A 21,232-nucleotide genomic window follows, 5' to 3' on the forward strand; every position below is an offset into this window, starting at 1 on the left:
AGGAAAAAATATCCAATAATAGGAAAATGAATCAATGAATTATGGTATAATGAAATACAATAGAAGATTATGTAATCTTAAAAAGAACGCATTAGATATTTAGTGATATAAATATTATCATAATATAATATTACATAAAATCAGAATAATTTTAATTTAAAAATATAATGGTAGGTATAAGGAAAATGTTAATATTGGTTATCCCAAAATAGTGAGACTATGTTTCCATTTTCTTTTCTTTCTTTCTGTAATATCTTTTTATGAAGCATGTTTTATATTAGAAATATGAATTTAATTTTTACAATTCTGGAACTCAGAAGTCAATCTTCCTAAGGTACACAGTACTCCTCTAATTTTCTCTGCTAGGCATCTTGGGGTGCCTCCTCTCTTGAGAGCCTCCTATGCTACTGGAGCTGAAACCATTCAACTGAGGCAATAAGTGTTACTCGGTTGTTCATTGTTCAGCAAGAAAAATATTGCAAATACTGGAGAATGCATGATGTATTTTTGGAGCTAATAGATGGAAATAAAGGCAGTTTTGCTAAATGGAAACAGTATTTATTTCATGTCATTCTGATTTTCAGCCATAAGCAAAAGTTTTGTGAGTATGTAGCCTGTCATACATTGCATAAAACAGTTCTTAGGGAAATTTACTTTTAGGTTATTAGAGTAACACTGAGACACTAACTGAAATGTTGTGATGATTTTTGTACATCTAAAGTATGAATTTTTCTTTCAGGCAAGCTCAGCTTTATCCTATTTTATTTCTTGACCAGGTATCTGTCAAATATGCAATTCCTCCATAAAATAGACAATTAAAAGATCAATGACTAATGAAGTGCATCCTACTAATATTTTAAATAACTTTTAATATCATGGCACTATATTTGAAAATGTAATTATACTTTGTAAAAAACCTAGACACTATTTTCAAGATTATAACCCTGGGTGAAGTTGGAGGTATAATTTTAATAAAATTCATCAGGCAATAGTACATTTGGTTTACTTTCAAATTTGTTGAGAGATGTAGCTTTGAGAACCCCTCTTTTATTTCTAACTCTCATTCATATTAATAGGCTCAGACTCAAGCAAAGGATAATGATGTTGCTGTTATTTTCATCCATGTGTAAATCCGCAAATCCAATGCCGAGTCATGAAAGTCCTACTTTGACAATGCGACGAACTGTTTATTTCCCTGGGAATAATTTTGAAAACTAGCCATTTGTGTATCTTTGAGGAAAGGGAAAAAATCAGCATGTTTATTATTTTTAAAAAATTAGGGCCTGGATTTTGACAATGTCAAGATTTACCGTATATCCCTGTTTGTTTGGATACACCAGTGACTTCCACTTCTAGAAGACAAAGTTATATTACTTAAACAACCAAAGGTAAGAACCCAGTGATAACGATAATTAGAGTTATATTTTTCACAAATGCTTATACTTCTGTTTTGACTCTTTAAAGTATCAGCTTTTGCTTTGCTTTTCATGTGATGTGCTCTCTAGATACAGCTATGATTGTATTTTTATTAACTTCTCTGTCTTTTTGAGAGATAAGTGAATACTCTACCTGGCAATATGATTCTGCTAATCTGAATATCACAAAATAGTAAATGCTACCGGCTTTTCACAGATTTTAGTTTTATTTTTAGAAGTCAAAAACAATACCTTTGACAGGTATGTTTTTCCCCAAAGGAAGTGTCATATACTGATTTTTCTTTCTAAAATATTTGGAGATAGGACACTATCAAACTCATGTAAATCTTAAAGAATTCACTCCTAAAAATAAGAGTTCCAACTCACTGGAAACTTAAGTATCAGATACTTTATCAACATTATTATAACAACCTGCATATCCCCTTTCAGAGATGAATAAGTGGTCTGAAGAGATGAATAAGTGGTCTGAAGAGATTAAGTGCCTCACCCAAGGATACAATACTATTCTATGAAGGAGCTAGAATTTAAATCACCTTGCCTTCTTTTAAGTAACTGTGATAAGCGTGTATATTTTAATCAGAAAAAACAGTTATTGGCTGGGCCTGGTAGCTCACACCTGTAATCCCAGCACTCTGGGAGGCTGGAGTAGGTAGATCCTTGAGCCCAACAGTTCGAGACCAGCCTGGACAATATGGCAAAATCTTATCTCTAAAAAAATGAAAAAATTAGCCCAGGTGTGGTGGCATGTGTTTGTAGTCCCAGCTACTCAGGAGGCTGAGGTGGGAGGATCACTTGAGCCCAGGAGGTTAAGGTTGCAGTGAGCCGAGATCACACCACTGCACTCCAGCCTGAGTGAAAGAGAGAGACACTGTATCAAAAAAAAAAAAAAAAGAAAGAAAGAAAGAGAAAGAAAAAACTGTTATCAATTACTGTCATGTTTTTCTTTAATTAAAAAATGCGTACTGCATTCATCATGTAATAAGATTACATGTTTCAAAATATCAGTGATTTCATTCTATATTGGAAAGTTGAACAGTCTTAAAAGAAGATTTTAAAATGTTTCTATCAATAAAGATACCTCTTAAAACGGGCTTTTTACATTTTGACTTTTTGTTTATATATCCTTTAATCAGTTTGTTCAATTACACTCATTCTTTCACTTGGCTAACACCCATAAACACCAATCACTCATTTCATTGTCATTTTCCCACTCAGCAAATAAAAGAGGGTGGGGAGTGAAGTATTAGGGTGTTAATGAAATTAAAAGGCCTATTATTTACCTGTTGCACCTTATGTCCCATAGAGAATATGCCCTCTTTTCTCCATTCTGGAAACATTTACAAACATTGTTAAGAAAAATAATCTCAGTAAAGCCAAAAACTATCCAGGCCACAGTCAAAGTTAGAAATTAATGAGGAAAGTATAAATTACAGACCCTAGTCCTTAGAGAAAAAAATGTTTTCAAAAAGGAAAAGAAACCTCTTTAATTGAAGATATCAACAAAACAGCCATTGCAGATCACTCTCTTTTTCTTGGAGGTAATTTTTTAAGTTAGAAAGTTAATGTGTTGAAAACTAAAAAGTTTGGGTAAAATAAATTATTTTGTAGAAAAACAAATGTCAAATTTAAATTAAGAATCAAGAGTTAAGTTGACTAAAAATCATGAGCAAAATTTTAAAAAGTGTCCAAGAACTACCTCCAAAAAAGCTACTGCACCTTAAATATTTTTTACTTATTAATTTATTCAACAAATATTTATTTAGTTCCTACTCTAATGCTAGGTATTTTCCTAGGCAGAAACTTTCCTTTGTTTTCTACTATATCCCCATCAATAGGTCAAAGGAGTAAATCCATAGGATGCTACAGCCATTTACCTCAGGTGATAGTGTGTGGTATCTGGGCTACTATATTTTATAAGTTTTGGGTATGGCATTAAGCAAAATTCCACAGCTGGTCCTTTCTTACATATCCTTAAAGTAGAAATATAATGTCCTTTCCCATGAGCAGACAACCCTTGTGCCAAGATTTTTTTTTTTTTTTTTTTTTTTTTTTTTTTTTTTGAGATGGAGTGTTGCTCTGTTGCCCAGGCTGAAGTGCACTGGTGCGATCTTGGCTCACTGCAACCTCCGCCTCTTGGGCTCAAGCGATCCTCCCGCCTCAGCTTCCTGAGTATCTGGGATTACAGGCATGAGCCACCGCACTCAGCGAATTTTTGTATTTTTTGTGGAGACGGGGTTTTGCCATGTTGCCCAGGCTGGTCTCAAACTCCTGAGCTCAAGCTATCCTCCCATGTCTGCCTCCCAAAGTGCTGGGATTACAGGTGTGAGCCACCATGCCCAGCCTGTGCCAAGATTTTGAACAATGCTAATATAGCTACTTGATAGTCTGGAACAAGTGCTTACAGTTATAGGTAATGGTTCTCAAATGTTACCTTTCCAAAGTACAAATCAACTTGAGCTTTAACAATTTTTATAGCTTTAGTTGATACAAGGGTAATTGATTAAATGCAATGATATAGTCTTGATAAAACAGAAAATTTTTTATAAAGAAATTTCTTTGACAAAATAAGAAAAATTTATCTGAAATTAATGGGCAAAATAGGAGAAATTCTAGAGACTGAAACAAGAAGTCAAGGAGTGCCTGATAGAATATCTATTATTTATCATTGTTCTATAAATTCTACCCAACACAATAAAACAAGAAAAAAGAATAAGATATATACTTTGAAGAGAGAAAATTATCATTACCTGTGGTTAATATGATTGTTTATCCAGAAAACCCAAATGGATCAATTTAAAACTATATTAAAACTGACAAGATACTTAGGAAGATGATAGGCTACAAAATAAATATATAAGTAGTTTTCCTCTAGACCAGTAATAATTATTAATAGTTAGACGGTATAATACAACAGATTTTATTTAGAAATAACAAATTTAAATACAGAGAGTACATTTAATAAGAAATGTACCTAGCTTATTTAATAAAAATTACAAAGACATACAAGGTAAATTTTAAGAAGTAAATTAGTAAATGAGAAGACATCCCTTGTCATGTGATAAAAAAATTTAATGTTAACATGTTGATTCTCCCAAAATTAATCCAAAAATTAATAAAATCTCTTTAAAGTATATTGTGAGAGTTTATTTTTAGGGGACTTGATAAAATTATTCTAAAGGCAACTGGCAATAATAAATGTATACACTGTACTGTCATAGGAATAAGTAATCATTAAATAGGATAAAAATCACTTAGGGCTGGGCGCGGTGGCTCACGCCTGTAGTCGCAGCACTTTGGGAGGCTGAGGTGGGTGGATCACCTGAGGTCAGGAGTTCGAGACCAGCCTGACCAACATGGAGAAACCCCATCTCTACTAAAAATACAAAATTAGCCAGGCATAGTGACACATGCCTGTAATCCCAGCTACTTGGGAGGCTGAGGCAGGAGAATTGCTTGAACCAGGGAGGCAGAGGTTGCAGTGAGCCGAGATCGTGCCATTGCACTCCAGCCTGGGCAACAAGAGTGAAACTCTGTCTGAAGAAAAAAAAAAAAATCACTTAAATGCAGTCATTAAAGTGATGAGTGTAGATGTATACCTTTTTATTAGACATGCAAGTAGTGTTTTGTGCAATAAAATACAATAATTAAAAAAGTGTTGTTGCTTTTTATGAACCTGTATAAAGCACTGTATAAGGTTCTGGAGACATTAGAGTTCATTAAATGAACTCTAATAAAAATCAGAGCTCACTGTGACCTGTCCTCAATTCTGGGGGAGAGACACTGACATAAATGGATCATGATAAAATAATGGGTCAGTGCACTGATGATAAGCTCTCTATATTATGTGAGTGTTGAGGAGAAACCATGAGCACTCAGACATCCTAATTCCAGCTGTATTAGTCTGCTACGGCTGCCATATCAGAATACCGCAGGCTGGTGGTCAATAGAAATTTATTTCTCATGCTTCTGGAGGCTGAAGTCCAAGATCAAGGTGCCATCAGTTTTGGTTTCTTCTGAGGCCTCCCTCCTTAGCTTGCAGATGGTCATCTTTTCGCTCTGTCCTCCCATAGTCATTCCTTTGTGCATATCATCCTTCCTGTCTCTTTGTATGTCCACGTTTCCTCTTCTTATAAGGACACCAGTCAGATTGGGTTGGGTCCACCCTAATGGCCTCACTTTGACTTAATCATCTCTTTAAAGGCCTTGTCTCCAAAAACCGTCACATTCTGGGGTTAGAGCTTCAATATACGGATTTTGGGGGCACACAATTCAGCCTGTAACACCAGCCATTAGAAATATTTACTCTTTTCTTCATTCTTTACCTTTTACACATGCTGTTTCCTCTGCCAAGAAAGCTCATTTCCTCTACTGTCGCAAACTCCTATTCATCTTTCAAGATCCAATTACATATCCCCTGCTTTGGGAAGCTCTGTGATTCTCCCACCTCTAACAGAGTTGGCCTATGCACACGTGATATTGTCATATGAGATTTTTATCACTTACAGGTTTCTCTTACTAATTTCTCTAGGGCTGGAAGCCTGTCTTAATCAACATTCTATTTTCTTTTCTTTCTCACTTCCATACCTCAGCAACCTACACGATGCTGCTGTCAAAGGGAGCGCTCAACAAATGTTGAGAAGCAAAAATATTAATGAAATACAGATTGGATTACATGCTATCTGTAAATTGTTTGCAAGTGAAAATATCAAAACTTTAAATGTACCCTTTTCAGAGATAAGGTATAAACTTGCGAGAGAAGTAGGAAAAAAAGGTTATACAAAATGCTGAATGCTCACAGTGACTGACAAAATCTCCGTGGAATTACAGTCCAGGGAACCTCCCTTGCTGGGTTCTAAGTATCTGCCTTTTTATATGGTTACTTATCTTTATTGTTACTATCAAGAAATTTGCACTTGCCTTCTCTCAGGGGATATAAAGAGAAATGAAGTCAGTTTCTTGACCTTAAGAAGCTTACAGAATACTGGGAAAGTGAGACATTCACCTGTACCCATAATAAATACATATACATATATATATATGTGTATATATATACATATATATGTATATATATATGTGTATATATATACATATATATGTATATATGTATGTGTATATATATACATATATGTATATATGTATGTGTATATATATATACACATATATATGTATATATATGTATGTGTGTATATATATATACATATGAAAGTAAATGCTTAGGGAGAAAGGAGTGATTTAAGATATAGGAAATGCATGCAATGGATGGTGCCATCACAATTGATTTCATGGACTTTTTTTTAAGACTTTCCAAAACACCTGTCATCAGCATGAATTTCTAGAGAAATTTCATTGTGAAACAGATATTGGGGTGAGGAACCCTAAGATAAAAGTCAGGAACTACTTCAGTTCATCAATATTTAATAATTTTTATAATTAAATATTCAGAATTCTGAATACTTTCTGATTCAATGAAGGTAGAGAAGTGGGAAGGATAACACATTAAGGTCTCCAACCATTGTGCAAAGTCTTTGTTCTTACTCTTGATTGTATAGCATATTGGTTTTAAAGTAAACTTTCTTTGATGATGAAGGATCTTGTGATGCCCCAGGATCATAATTAATATATATGACTTTATAGTTCTAATAACTTTTTAATGCTTATTTAACAAATATTTATTGACAAATATTCCCAGTTCTAGATACTGGGATTATAACAGGGCACAAAAACAGAATTCTTGCTCTTAATTATGCTTACATGCTCTGGTGTTTAAAACACTCTTATATCACTTTGTGTTCTTATAAAATATTTTGTTTAAAGAAAGGAGTATTGGAAAATATATTGGGTTATTTGTTTGTTTTAGTTAATTGACTTTTGATTAATTGAGCTTTTTATTGTATTGTAGATACTACTTTAACATTTTCTGTGAATTGTGAAGATGATGATAATGATTATGATAACAATGATCTCTTTGGTAAAATTGTTTCTTCCTGAGCAAGTACTGGATTTTCTTTATACGTTGATAACAATTTGACTTACCAAGTGTGGCAGGTCCCTGTGTGTGCTGGGGCAACATAGCAACAGTGTTTTGTCAGCTCTGTTTTAGTTTTTCATGAGAATTACAGCTGGCTTATGAGCCTATAAGGATAATTATTATTTTCTTTAATAGTTGCTTTGACAATTTTAAAGTCTCAAAGTGATATTTCAGGGGAAGAGATTAAAGAAAGATTAATCATTTTAAGTTTCTTTGTCTCTTTAACAAGTTGATGGTTCTCTCTTTCTGAACTTAGAGATCATATAAGAATATTATCAACTAGTATTTGTATAACTTTTCACAAACAGCCTTCAATATTGCCTTATACATATTTTTCATTACCTCCCCATCGAGACTTATTACAATAGGCAGAGCATGTATTATTATCTCCACTTTACAGAAGAGAGGACCCTGTAACTCAGAAAGATTTTTTTGTCAGGGTTTCACAGGTAATTTGCTAAAGAGCTAGGGCTAGAAACTCAGCCCTTGTGGAAGAAGCGATTGCTATTTTCAGGCACTGGCTGTTTCTCTTTTGCAGAGCAGGCACAACCCATTCTAGAAGTTACACAACTTGCTGAGCATTGTTAAATGTTAAAACAAAAAAAACTTAGTTCTGCAATTAAATACTGAGATGGAACGAGTGAGATGAAAAACAGTATTATGGAAAATGTTTATTTTAAATTTATTTTTACCATGCTATATAACAGATCTCCAGACCTTATTCCTCCTAACTGAAACATTGTATCCTTTGACCAACATGCACCCTGCCCAATAATGGAAAACATTATTTTAAAGCAAAGGTGCTGACACAAATGTCCAGACCTTATTCCTCCTAACGGAAACATTGTATCCTTTGACCAACATGCACCCTGCCCAATAATGGAAAACATTATTTTAAAGCAAAGGTGCTGACACAAATGATTTTTGATATTAAACAGACTCTTGTTTTAAAAATATGACTTTTTTCATTTAGAAATATATTAGGAGAAAATATAGATAAAAACAAAGAAGAAAACAAAAATACCAATGATCCCACCACTAAAAACTTAATGTTTAACATTAAAGTGCTTATTAGTTCTATGTACACACACATAGTTTTAAAATAAAATGGTATGATACTATAAATATTACTTCACAATTTGCTTTTTCTTTTTTAAATTTTATTTTTAAAGTTTTATCTAGCTATCTATCATCTATCTATCTATCTATCTATCTATCTATCTATCTATCTATCTATCTAGAGACCAGGTTATGAGACTGACTAATTTTTGTATTTTTTGTATTGATGGGGTTTCACCATGTTGCCCAGGCTGATCTCGAACTCTTGGGCTCAAAAGATCCGCCCACCTCAACCACCCAAAGTGCTGGGATTACAGGTGTGAGCCACCACACCCGGCCACAATTTGCTTTTTCTACTTAGCAATATATCATGAACATTTCTTCAAGTTGTTCAGAAGAATATGAGAAAAAATATTGAAATATATCATTTTATTATAAAATTAATGTGTTCATTCTGTAAAATTGATATAAAACAGAAGTATATAATACTACTGTCCAGAGGTAGCTATGTAGTTTAGTGCCTACTCTTCTGCACTTTTTTTTTTTACACATCCCGAAGTTAACTGGTTGGTGGATTAGAATACCTTCTTCACAAAAAGTTTGAACTAATGAAGAAGAGAGCATCATTTATTTTACAAAGGTATATATTTTACTTTAAATTTCAATATAGCAAATAATATGTAAATAACAAATGCATCATTTGTAATAATCTTTAGGGGCATTCACACAGAATGCTACTCTGGAAACCACTAGCATACAGGAAGCCTTCTACATGTTGAATAATCTTTGGCTGTCTTCAAGTAATACCTCAGTGGTGTGTGAGTGCTCTGAGCTGCATACTATATAACTATCCTTGTTTAAAGATGGTGCTTTAGACCGGGCGCGGTGGTTCACGCCTGTAATCCCAGCACTTTGGGAGGCTGAGGCGGGCGGATCACCTGAGGTCAGGAGTTCAAACCAGCCTGGCCAAAATGGTGAACCATCCCCACACCCCATCTCTACAAAAATATAAAAATTAGCTGGCCATGATGGTGGGTGCCTTTAATCCCAGGTACTCGGGAGGCTGAGGTGGGAGAATTGCTTGAACCGGGGAGGTGGAGGTTGCAGTGAGCTGAGATAGTGCTACTGCACTCCAGCCTGGGCAGCAGAGCAAGACTCCCTCTCAAAAAAAAAAAAAAAAAAAAAAAAAGATGGTGCTTTAAAGTCTGTGTACTATATCAGCCTTTCAGACTGGATTTCTCAATTCAGTTTGTAATTTTATCCAAAAGTAGTTTACTGCTTGGGTGATGTAATACAACCTATATGTGAGCCATAAATTGGTAAACAAATATTTGTTGTGAAATGACTTACAGGATTTACAGGTTAGTAAAGTACACAAATGACTTTAGTAGATGGCAGAATTTTATGCTTCAGAAAGGTAAAATTAAATTGTAGTTAATAGAGGACCATGGTCAGTGGTACATAGTTACTTGTGGGACAATAATAATGCTTGACACCTAGTAGGCATTTCTTAAATATGTGTTAAATGTTGAATGAATTAAAGAACCCAACTCAAAAAAGCAGACCAAGAATATAAACGTGTAATTCACAGAGAATAAATCCAAATGATTAATAAACACATGAGAGTTTGTCTAACTTCACTAGTAAATGTGAATCAAAAACTGTAGGGTAAAAAATGCTCACCCATCGGATTGAGGAAAACTTTTAAATCTGACAATATTAAATGTTGGTCAGGGTATGGGAAAAAATGATCTACTTCCATAGGTCTAGCAGAATGCAAAATGGTACAGCAACTTTGGGCAGCAATCTGGCTGGCTCTAGTGAACTGAAACTAGAACTAGCAGTTCCACTTCTGGAAACATACATGAGAACCACTCTTGCACATGTGACTAAGGAGACTTAGTCTCCTAAGACTAGGGACTTTTATTGCAGCATTGTTAGTAAGAGCAAAGAAATGGAAACAACCAATCCTTCATTAGTAGGAAAGAAATAAAAATAGAAAAGGGGAACAAAATATTATGTATTTATAGGCTGGAATATTAATAAACAATATTGTAAAATGAAACAGCTCTATGTATATTAGCATAGATAATTTCCAAAATGGTTTCAAGTGAAAAAAGCACAAGTTGCAGAATTATGCATAGAGGAAGATACTGCTTTGCAAACTTAAAATACATGTGCAAAACTATACATTGGTTATGGAAGCTTACATAGGTATGTAAAAGGATGAAGAATTACCCTGAAGGATATACCCCAAACTCACAGTAGTGACTGCTCCTAGGGAAATAGGGAAGGGACTGGGAGGTTACAGTGGTTTTTGTTGTTGTTGTTGTTTGTTTGTTTGTTTGTTTTTCAGAGAGTCTTGCTCTGTTGCCCAGGCTGGAGTGCAATGGCATGATCTCAGCTCACTGCAACCTCCACCTCCCAGGTTCAAGTGATTCTCCTGTCTCAGCCTCCCCAGTAGCTGGGACTACAGGCGCATGCCACCATGCCTGGCTAATTTTTGTACTTTTAGTAGAGACGGGATTTCACCATGTTGGCCAGGCTGATCTGAAACTCCTTACCTCAGATGATCCGCCCGCCTTGGCCTCCCAAAGTTTGCTGGGATTGCAAGCGTGAGCCACCGTGCCTGGCCACGGTTTGTTAAAAGAACTTTAAATATAAAGTTTTATTTTTTTCACATGCCATAAAAGGACTGAGAGCCAATTTGACAGAAATCAACAGTTGTTAATTCCTGGTGGCAGAAATATGAATGATATAATTCATATTTTATAGTTCATATAAAATGAATATATGAATATTTCATAATTCATATATAATGATATGCTGTTTTGCATTTTGAAATGGGGGTCAGTATATATATTCACTAAGTAATTAATTTACATGATACAACATTCAAAATGTATAAAATATATACAGTGAAAGATATTTTCCCTTCCACTCCAATTGGAAGTCCCAATTGGAAGTCCCATACTTCCCCTTCCTCAGAGGCAATCACTGTTACCACTTTCTTGTTGCATTTTTCCAGAGAGATTCTCCCCACTCCTTTATGCACAGCACACACACACACACACACACACAAATATAGATATTTACATATATATGTATATTTCCTACAAATGGTAGCATACTGTATTTTTTTTTTTAGATGGAGTCTCGCTCTTCGCCCAGGCTGGAGTGCAGTGGCGCGATCTCGGCTCACTGCAGCCTTCACCTCCCAGATTCAAGCGATTTCCAGCTAATTTTTGTATTTTTAGTAGAGATGGGATTTCACCATGTTGGCCAAGCTGGACTTGAACTCCTGATCTCAAGTGATCTGCCCACCTCAGCCTCCCAAAGTGCTGGTATTACAGGTGTGAACCACCACACTTGGCCTCATACTGTATTTTTGAAGGATTTCCAATACCTTTTTTTTCCTTCCAAAAAGAGGTCCCATAGATGAAATACTATATAGTATATAAAATATAAAAATAACAAGGTACCAGAGGTAGGAAGAAAGGCAGAGGGAGGGAGGAAGGGAGATTGAGACTGTGGCAGAAGAAAGGGCAATAATTCAGTAGACAACGGTGAAATCTTGTTTTCTTTCTTTCTTTTTTTTTTTAATGGAGTTTTGCTCTTGTTGCCCAGGCTGGAATGCAATGGCACAATCTCTGCCCACCACAACCTCCACTTCCCTGGTTCAAGTGGTTCTCCTGCCTCAGCCTCCCGAGTAGCTGGGATTACAGGCATGCGCCACCACGCCCGACTAATTTTGTATTTTTTTAGTAGAGACGGGGTTTCACCATGTTGGTCAGGCTGGCCTCGAAATCCCGACCTCAGGTGATCCACCTGCCTCAGTCTCCCAAAGTGCTGGGATTACAGGTGTGAGCAGTAATCCTAGCAGGAGATAATTTTGTCAGTTGTGGAGTTGGGGGAGGTGGTGGTGAGATCAGGGTATTGAGTACCCTAGCTATGCTGTTCCCGTGGGCTTGCCTTGTGCTGGCTGTGTTCTTCAACGTTAAGTCACTGTTCCTCATAGTTATTCTGCATAACTCCCCCTCTATCCAGGGCCACACTAAATTCCTCTTCTTGTCCTTGGATCCCAGTGGTATTAACAGTTTGGCTACTTCTAACCCGAGGTTACTGCAACCATCCTTTGTGGTTTCCCTATACTAACATCTTTGTAAATAGTCTCTTTGGAAATAACCTCTTCCAGAATTATTTTGAGTGTGCCTTTCTTTTTGGTTGGGACCCTGACTGAGAACCTCCTTCAAAAGTATTACTTATCTAGTACATATCCTTTTTGTCTTATTCACTGTAGTATTAATTTCTTGAAGGCATATATCATATATTTTGTTAATATCTGTATTCATAACATCGAGTACACTTCCTGTGGCTAGTAGGTATTGATAAATATTTTTGTCTCGAGAAGCAAGAATGGAAGGAACGATGGAAGATGGTAGGATTATAGTCGCCAGGCAGTTTTTTTTAAATCTTAGTTTTGGCGGGGCGTGGTGGCTTATTCCTGTAATCTCAACACTTTGGGAGGCCAAAGCGGGGAGATCACCCGAGGTCAGGAGTTCAAGACCAGCCTGGCCAACACGGTGAAACCCTGTCTCTACTAAAAATACAAAACTTAGCTGGGCCTGGTGGTGCACACCTGTAATCCCAGCTACTAGGGAGGCTGAGGCAGGAGAATTGCTTGAACCCGGGAGGTGGAGGTTGCAGTGAGCCGAGATTGTGCCACTGAACTCCAGCCTGGGCGACAGAGCAAGACTCCATCTAAAAAAAACAAAAAAACGAAAAAACAAAAAACTGAGTTTGGTTTCCTAAAATTTTCTCATTTCTCCCAGTCTCCGAATCAGTTCAGTAACCATTTTCTCTGTGTTTCTGCTCTATGGAAATCACTTTACTAGGAGTGGGGTTCTGGCTAGTGATTCGGGCATGGCTCATGCCTCCAGAAATTTGTCTCGGTGAAGGGACCAGTGTGGCTAAAGTTTCTTAAAGCAGGAGGTGTCTTCTGGGGGTGGGAGATGGAAGTGGGATCTGACACTAATGGAGAAGGCGTGGAAAAGCTTCTGTGGCTATAGGAAGAGGATTAATGAGCAGTATTAAGAGCCAAGTTGAAACTCCATAGCAGGAATTTATAGTGCATCTAATCCACTTTACCTTACACAAAACTACTATATTAGTCTTCCTAAAGTAAACATGGGATGATGTCATTCTCTTGCCTTAAAATCTTCAATGACTCTTCATTTCATGTAGAAAGAAGAATGAGCCTCTATTTTGATGCAGTGCTCTTACTTTCACAGACCTGTTTCTTACTTTTTCTCTCTGTGTAGAAATTAAACCAGTTTAATTTCTATTCTCCAGATGGGCTTCCACAGGAATTCCATAGGAATATCTCCTGCCTCTATATCTTTACTCATGAATTTCCATTTGCCTAGAATAGGAAGCCTTTCTCCTGCCCCATTTCCACCTGATAAATCCTACTTACCCAGGCCCCTTATTTTCTGTTTGCTCTTGAATTTATTGTTTCAGGAGGTGTCTCCCATGATGATTTCTCTTCCAACAGAGAGACTCTCCCTTTCTAGTCCCAGATCCTGTGGGCCATTCCTAACTTTAAGCAGCCTCTTGCATTTATGTCTCCTGCTCTTGGGGCAGTAGGAGTGTCCTATTATTGTTAATCTCTGGGTTTCCTCACTGTCCTCTGTTTGACATTACTAATACCTTTGTAGCTAATGCTCTGTATTAAATTCGCTCTATTGAACCACCTGATGTTAGCCGTTTTTCTGATTGGCTGATTTCTGATTCACTGTGTTAGATTCACTGTGTTAGCACACCTGATTGAAAGACTGTGCTTCAATACCTTTGTACAACTCCATCTTCTTCATGGACCTCTTTTCATTATACAGCTGAAAAAGATTAAAAAAAAACTCCCCTAGAATATTAAAAAATATCTGTTATTTCAACAATCATATTTTTCTTAAGACATTGTACAAATATCTACTAATTTCTAAACAAAATATCTCAGAAATTGGGGAAAGGATGATGGACAATTACAAATAATTATCTAAGTTCCCCTTGTAGATGCCAAATATTTGTTCATTTTAGTACTCTTGGCTTGTTCCCCTATAGTCCTCTACTACACTACTAGTTGGGGGGCATACTCATCTTTGGATTTGTTCCTTATCCAACTGGCAGAGAACTCTGTGCATTGTACATGTGTGCTATTTATCAAGTTGGGCACAGACTTATTGCTTGGCAAGTGTATTTTTTTTTTTTGAGACGAAGTCTTGCTCTGTCACCCAGGCTGGAGTGCAGTGGCGTGATCTAGGCTCACTGCAACCTCCACCTCCCGGGTTCAAGTGATTTTCCTGCCTCAGCCTCCCAAGTAGCTGGGACCACAGGCACCCACCACCACACCCAGCTAATTTTTTGTATTTTTAGTAAAGACGGGGTTTCACTGTGTTAGCTGGGATGGTCTCAATCTCCTGACCTTGTGATCCACACGCCTCGGCCTCCCAAAGTGCTGGGATTACAGGTGTGAGCCACTGCACCCAGCGGTATTTTAAATTTTCATTTTATATTCTAGTTGTTCTTTGCTATTACATATAAGTAAAATTCATTTTTACATTGACTTTACAGTCCTGTGACCTTGCTAAATTCACTTATTTGTTCTAATCATTTTTTTCTAGATTCTGAAGAATTTATTTTATGGTTGACTACATACACTATTATGTCATCTACAAACAAATAGTTTTACTTCTTTTCCAATTCAGATGCTTTGTATTCTTTTTCCTGCCTTATTGCAAGTGCTAGAACCTCCAGTGCAATGTTGACTACTTCTAGAATATCCTTGTCTTATTCTTGACCTTAGGAGGAAAATGTTCAGTCTTTCATTATTAAGTATAATGTCAACTGTAGTTTCTTTTTTTTTGTTTTTTTTTTTTTGTTCTTTGAGACAGAATCTGGTTCTGTCGCCCAGGCAGGAGTGTAGTGGCAAGATCTTGGCTCATTGCAAACTCTGTCTCCTGGGTTCAAGTGATTCTCCTGCCTCAGCTTTCCAAGTAGCTGGGATTACAGGTGCTCGCCACCATGCCTGGCTAATTTTTGTATTTTTAGTAGACACAGGGCTTCGCCATGTTGGCCAGGTTGGTCTCCAACTCCTGACCTCAAGTGATCCACCCGCCTCAGCCTCCCAAAGTGCTGGGATTACAGGTGTGAGCCACTACACCTGGCCAATGTTAACTGTAGATTATTTGATACTTGCTGTTTATCGGGTTGAGGAAGTTCCCTTCTATTCCTGGTTTGCTAAGAGTTCTAGTTATAAATGGGTGTTGAATTTTGGAAAATGCATTTTCTACATTTCTGCATTTCTACATTTGTTGAAATCAACATTTGGTTTCTCTCCTTATTTTTTGTCATTATTATTGTGAATCTTATTGATTACTTTTCAAATTTATACCTACATTTCTCATTTTAAGTTACAAATATACTTATAATAGTTGCTTGTAAGTTTTGTTTGCAAGAACTGATCCTAAAGGTTTCAGATTTGTAGATCTGAAATATCAAGCAGTTAACAGCAACCTTGAAGCCTTTCCTAACCATTATTTTCTGTCTCCCACTTGTGGCATTCAGAAAAGGCCAAAGGCACTAAAGGCAAATAATGCAGAGTAATGTTTCACAAGGTGTGATTCAGGAATCCTTTGCAACAGAATTACTTATAGCGCTTGGTAAAACTGTAGATTTATGTGCCTTACCCATACCTTATTCAGACTCTGCAAATAGGGCCCTGTAATATGCATTTTAAACAAGCTTCACAAGTATATGCATGCTAAATTTAAAGAACCACTAATACATAGTTAATTATGTGTGGGTTTGTGTGTGTAAGTGGGTACACAGCATATCTTCTCTGCCCTTTTATATAAAGAAGGCATTATTATTCTGTTCACAAATGTGTAAACTGAGGTTCCATGAGGTTAAAAAAATCTCACTTGAGTTCATTCAGCTAATAAGTGGCAGAGCCAGGTTTTGAACCCAAGCTAGAGCATGACTTCAATCAGTAGAATATACTGCTTCCATGTATTCACAGTTCATGTTCCATATTTGTTTTGCCTGAATTACCCATAAGATTTTCTCAACCATTGCTTTGGTATATTTTTGTGTACTTTGTTATATCCTCGCTTAAGTGAGGAATTTTTGTGAGTCAGCTAAATATGAGAGCTGAATCTTGCTTTCCAAAGCAATTGTTTCTCTTTGATTCACAAATTTCAATTCAAAGACTCATGCATGAGAAAACCAGTAAAGCAACGAAGTCCCTAAAAGAATATTTTTTTTCTGTTCTTTTCAGATGTTTTGCCTATGATCCTATGATACCTCAAGAGTTGAAAAATGTATGAAAAGAATAAGCAATTACTATTAAAATTTTTTTCTCAAACTACAGAGTAATTTTACCTTTAAAAACAGATGGGAAAAGTTCAAAATAAAATACTAGCAGCTGGGACCCAGTAGCATATAAAAAGAATAACTTATCAGGGCCAGGCATGGTGGCTCACACCTGTAATCCCAGTACTTTGGAAGGCTGAGGTGGGTGGATCACCTGAGGTCAGGAGTTTGAGACCAGCCTGGCCAACATGGTGAAACCTCATCTCTACTAAAAATACAAAAATTAGCCGGGCCTGGTGGCGGGCACCTGTAATCCCAGCTACTCGGGAGGCTGAGGCAGGAGAATCACTTGAACCAAGATGGTGGAGGTTGCAGTGAGCTGAGAACACACCACCGTACTCCAGTCTGGGTGACAGAGTGAGACTCTGTCTCAAAAAAAAAAAAAAAGAATAACTTATCATAACCAAGAAGTGTTTATCATAGAAGTGTTAAAATTATTTATATAGTTCACCATATTAATATTCACAGGAAAATATGATTATTTCTATGAGAGCAAAGGAGACTTTAATAAAACTCAACATTAATTCCCATTTCTAATATTTTAAAAATTGGCAACATAGGAAACTTCCTAACATGAATAAAACATCTACCTCAAACTAATGGTCAACACCATGCTTAAGAATGAAAATCAAGAGGCATTTTCATAAAGCCAAGGACCATACTGGATATCCGTTAAGATAGTTATAACAGAATATCAACATTATTATGTATTATCTTCTGGAAGTTTTAGTCAAGGCAATTAGACATTAAAACTAAATGCTTCTTAAAAAGAGGAAATAAAATAATTTTGTGTAAGTAATATAATTGTATTGAAAAAACAGAAATTAATTAATACAAAAACTATTAGAAAAAAATTTTGTAAAGGCCAGTAAGGTGGTCAGTTTCAAAATAAATAAGAATAAATAATTTCCTGACGTAGCAAAAGTAAAGAGTTAATATACATCAAGGGAAAACCAAGCTAATGACAAAAGGAACACAAATATAAAACATGTAGGAATTAATAAAAATTTAGAATCTATACATTGAAACATTTTTGAAAATGTAAAGGAAAATAATTTCCTAATTTATTCTATGATTTTAATGCAAATTCCATCAAAATCTCTATAGTTGGAAAGGCAGTTTTAGAATAACATTTCAGATCAGTAGAGAAAAGATGGTCTATTGATTATTGATTAAATGCTAATTAGAATATCGACTATCCATTCAGAAAATATAAAGCTAAATCTCTACTGTATACCTTGCACCAAAATTAATTTGAGGTAGATTAAAAAGAAAACCATAAAACAAGTGGGGAAAATATTTATAAATAATTATAAATTTCAAATGTCTTTTTCTGTTTATAATTTCTATTTTTAAAAGTGATTATGTATGTTTAAAAGTGATTAATAAAAAAAATTTCCAAGTAGAACACTTAGGCCAACAAGAAATTATAGGACAAGAGAAGGACTCATTTTTCTTTAGGGTTAAGCAAAGCCCAGGCTCGGTTTGTTCTGACAATCAGAATTATATTTTCTGTTCTTATTTAATATTTTACTCATATAATTTTTTCTGTGTATTATGATGAATGAAATAATCACATATTCTCCCTTCCCTAGTCATAAGGCATGAGGTCTCCAAAGAGAGTGTTCATTGATGACAATAGGGAGTTGGCATGTGGGGAAATATACCAGAATAGTCATGTCTTCATTCTGATGCTGAAAAGGAGTCAGCGAAGAATTTCTCATCTTAGAAAGCAGTTGTTTCTCAGTAAAAATTACTTTAATTATATTTTAAAATATAGGTACACGTTCATTCACAAACATTACAAAAATTCTTTATTTGCTATTTATTGGCTACTGCCTGCTAGTTATTTTCATTAATTGTTTGGATACTGGAGTAAGATAGAAAGCATTATTTATTGTTGTCTTCACTTGAATATTTAACATTTTATAAAATTTAAGTCATTATTGATTTTACTTTCAATAATGAGGTATATTTTATACATTTTTCTATATCAAATGATTTTTCTTTCATTTTAATTTACTTAAGAGTCCTATGAATTGGCAAGAAAAGTTCTAAGAACAGATGGGGACAGTCCTGCCTTGGACTCTTTCAGGGCAGAGTATAAATGGGTGGACATGATTGACAGTTCATTGTAACTCAAAAGTATATGCTACCGTGAGGATTATGTTTATTAAACTGATAGAAGAAATTGTCATTTATTGGGCTCTTACTATGTGCCAGGCATAATGCTAAGCACTTAACTCATTTTATCCTCACCACAGTTTGTGAAGCAAATGTTATTCAGGAAAGTAAGATGAATTTCCTAAAGAACAAAGTTGTCCAACAATGGAACAGGCTACTCATAAGGCAGGAAGTTCCCACAACCAGAAGTGTTCCAAAAGAGACCAGGTGATCATTTATCAGGAATACGATAGCGGCATTCCTGTTTGAGTGGAAGGTTGGCTCAAGTGACATTTGAAATTATAACTGCTTCTAGGTTTCTATGATTCTGCTTTGCAAAGGCCATCACACCTTGTAATATAAACCAAATAATACCAGCAAAATCACTCAATTTAAAATCCAGTTATTGGCTTGGCATGATGGCCCACGCCTGTAATTCCAACACTTTGGGAGGCTAAGGTGGGAGGATCATTTGACGTCTGGAGTTCAAGACCAGCCTGAGCAATAAAGTGAGATCCCATTTCTACAAAAAAATTAGCCAAATGTGGTGGTACGTGCCTGTATTCCCACCTACCCAGAAGGTTGAGGCGGGAGGACTGCTTGAGCCCAGGAGTTTGAGGCTGTAGTGAGCCATGATCACACCACCGCATTCCAGCCTGGGTGACAGGGTAAGACCCTGTGTCAAAAAAAAAAAAAAAATTCAGCTATTATGTTTTAAACATATCAATTCTTTCTGTCAGTCAAGACACTAAATTAGTGTTGTTTGCTTAAACAGATAATATACGTAGTCTTTGGTTTATTTTTTCTCTTTGAGGTTCAGTGGTCCTCAAATTTAAAAGTGGATTATTGAAATGGTATACTAGAATTATGACAACTTTAATATTAAAATTTAAATATGTTTTTGATTTCTCATCTGTAGTGCAAAAATTTGGGGGAAATTAGAAATCAGTGTAACGAGAAGTTAAAAGCGTAGAGTTTTGGCATCATATGTACTTTGGTTCATGTAACTACTATACTGAGTATATATTCTGGCTATATGTTCTTGGCAAATTAAGTACATTTTCTGAGTTCCAGATTCCTTATCTGTAAGAACCTGAGGAAATACTTACTTCACAGTTTGTAGTGAGAATTACCTGAATAGAGTGCTTTATGTCTGGCATATAGTAAGAACCCAGTAAATTGTCAAGTAAATTATTACATTAAAGAATGGCATCACTAAAAACGTATACTTTTTTTTTCATTTTCAACAATATATTTATTCAACCTGGTACTTCCAACATATTATTCCAACATGTAATCAATTTTTTTTTTTTTTTTGAGACAGAGTCTCGCTCTGTTGCCAGGCTGGAGTGCAAGTGGCATGATCTTGGCTCACTGCAACCTCCGACTCCCTGATTCAAGCGATTCTCCTGTCTCAGCCTCCCGAGTAGCTGGGATTACAGGCACACACCACCACACCCAGCTAATTTTTGTATTTTTAGTAGAGACAGGGTTTCACTATGTTGGCCAGGATGGTCTCAATCTCCTGACCTCGTGATCCACCCGCCTTGGCCTCCCAAAGTTCTGGGATTACAGGCATGAGCCACCGCGCCCGGCCATAATTAATATTTTAAAAATCAGTAATGAGATATCTTGCATTCTTTTTTTACTCAGACACTTCCAGCACATTTCAATTCACATGTTAAATTTCCAAGTAAATGCTCAATCTATATATTTAGATTTATAAAATTCACAATTGAAATTGAAGGTTCACATAGTCAAGTTGTTCCAAACACACTTAAAAGTCTCCTAATAACTTTATTATCACTTCAAATAGTTAAAATTAAATAAAGTTTAAAATCCAGTCTTCAGTCTCACTAGCCACATTTCCAGTGCTCAGTAGCTACAACAGCTGGTGGCCACCACATTGGACAGTATTTTTATTTTTATTTTTGAAACAGAAACTTGCTCTGTCACCCAGGCTGGAGTGCACTGCAAACTTCACTCCGCCCCAGGCTCAAGCGATCCTCTCACCTCAGCCTCCTGAATAGCTGAGATCACAGGCATGCACTACCATGCCTGACTAATTTTTGTATTTTTAGTAGAGATGGGGATCTCACTATGTTGCCCAGGCTGGTCT

General features: G+C 36.0%; 1 protein-coding gene across 2 annotated transcripts in view; it reads left to right on the forward strand.

The window, feature by feature from the left end:
• The first annotated feature begins 1,280 nt into the window (after positions 1-1,280).
• CNGA1 (cyclic nucleotide gated channel subunit alpha 1) overlaps positions 1,281-21,232 on the forward strand; it is a 45,461-nt gene continuing 25,509 nt past the window's right edge. Inside the window, exon 1 of one of the 2 annotated variants that reach the window (XM_016944927.3) lies at positions 1,281-1,388. The gene's annotated coding sequence lies outside the window, so the exon portion shown is untranslated. Of the gene's footprint in view, positions 1,389-11,857; positions 11,877-21,232 lie in introns of those variants that run through there. The other variant, XM_054683167.1, reaches the window with a different exon arrangement.

Source organism: Pan troglodytes, chromosome 3 (assembly GCF_028858775.2).
Source record: "Pan troglodytes isolate AG18354 chromosome 3, NHGRI_mPanTro3-v2.0_pri, whole genome shotgun sequence".
Classification (NCBI taxonomy): domain Eukaryota; kingdom Metazoa; phylum Chordata; class Mammalia; order Primates; family Hominidae; genus Pan; species Pan troglodytes.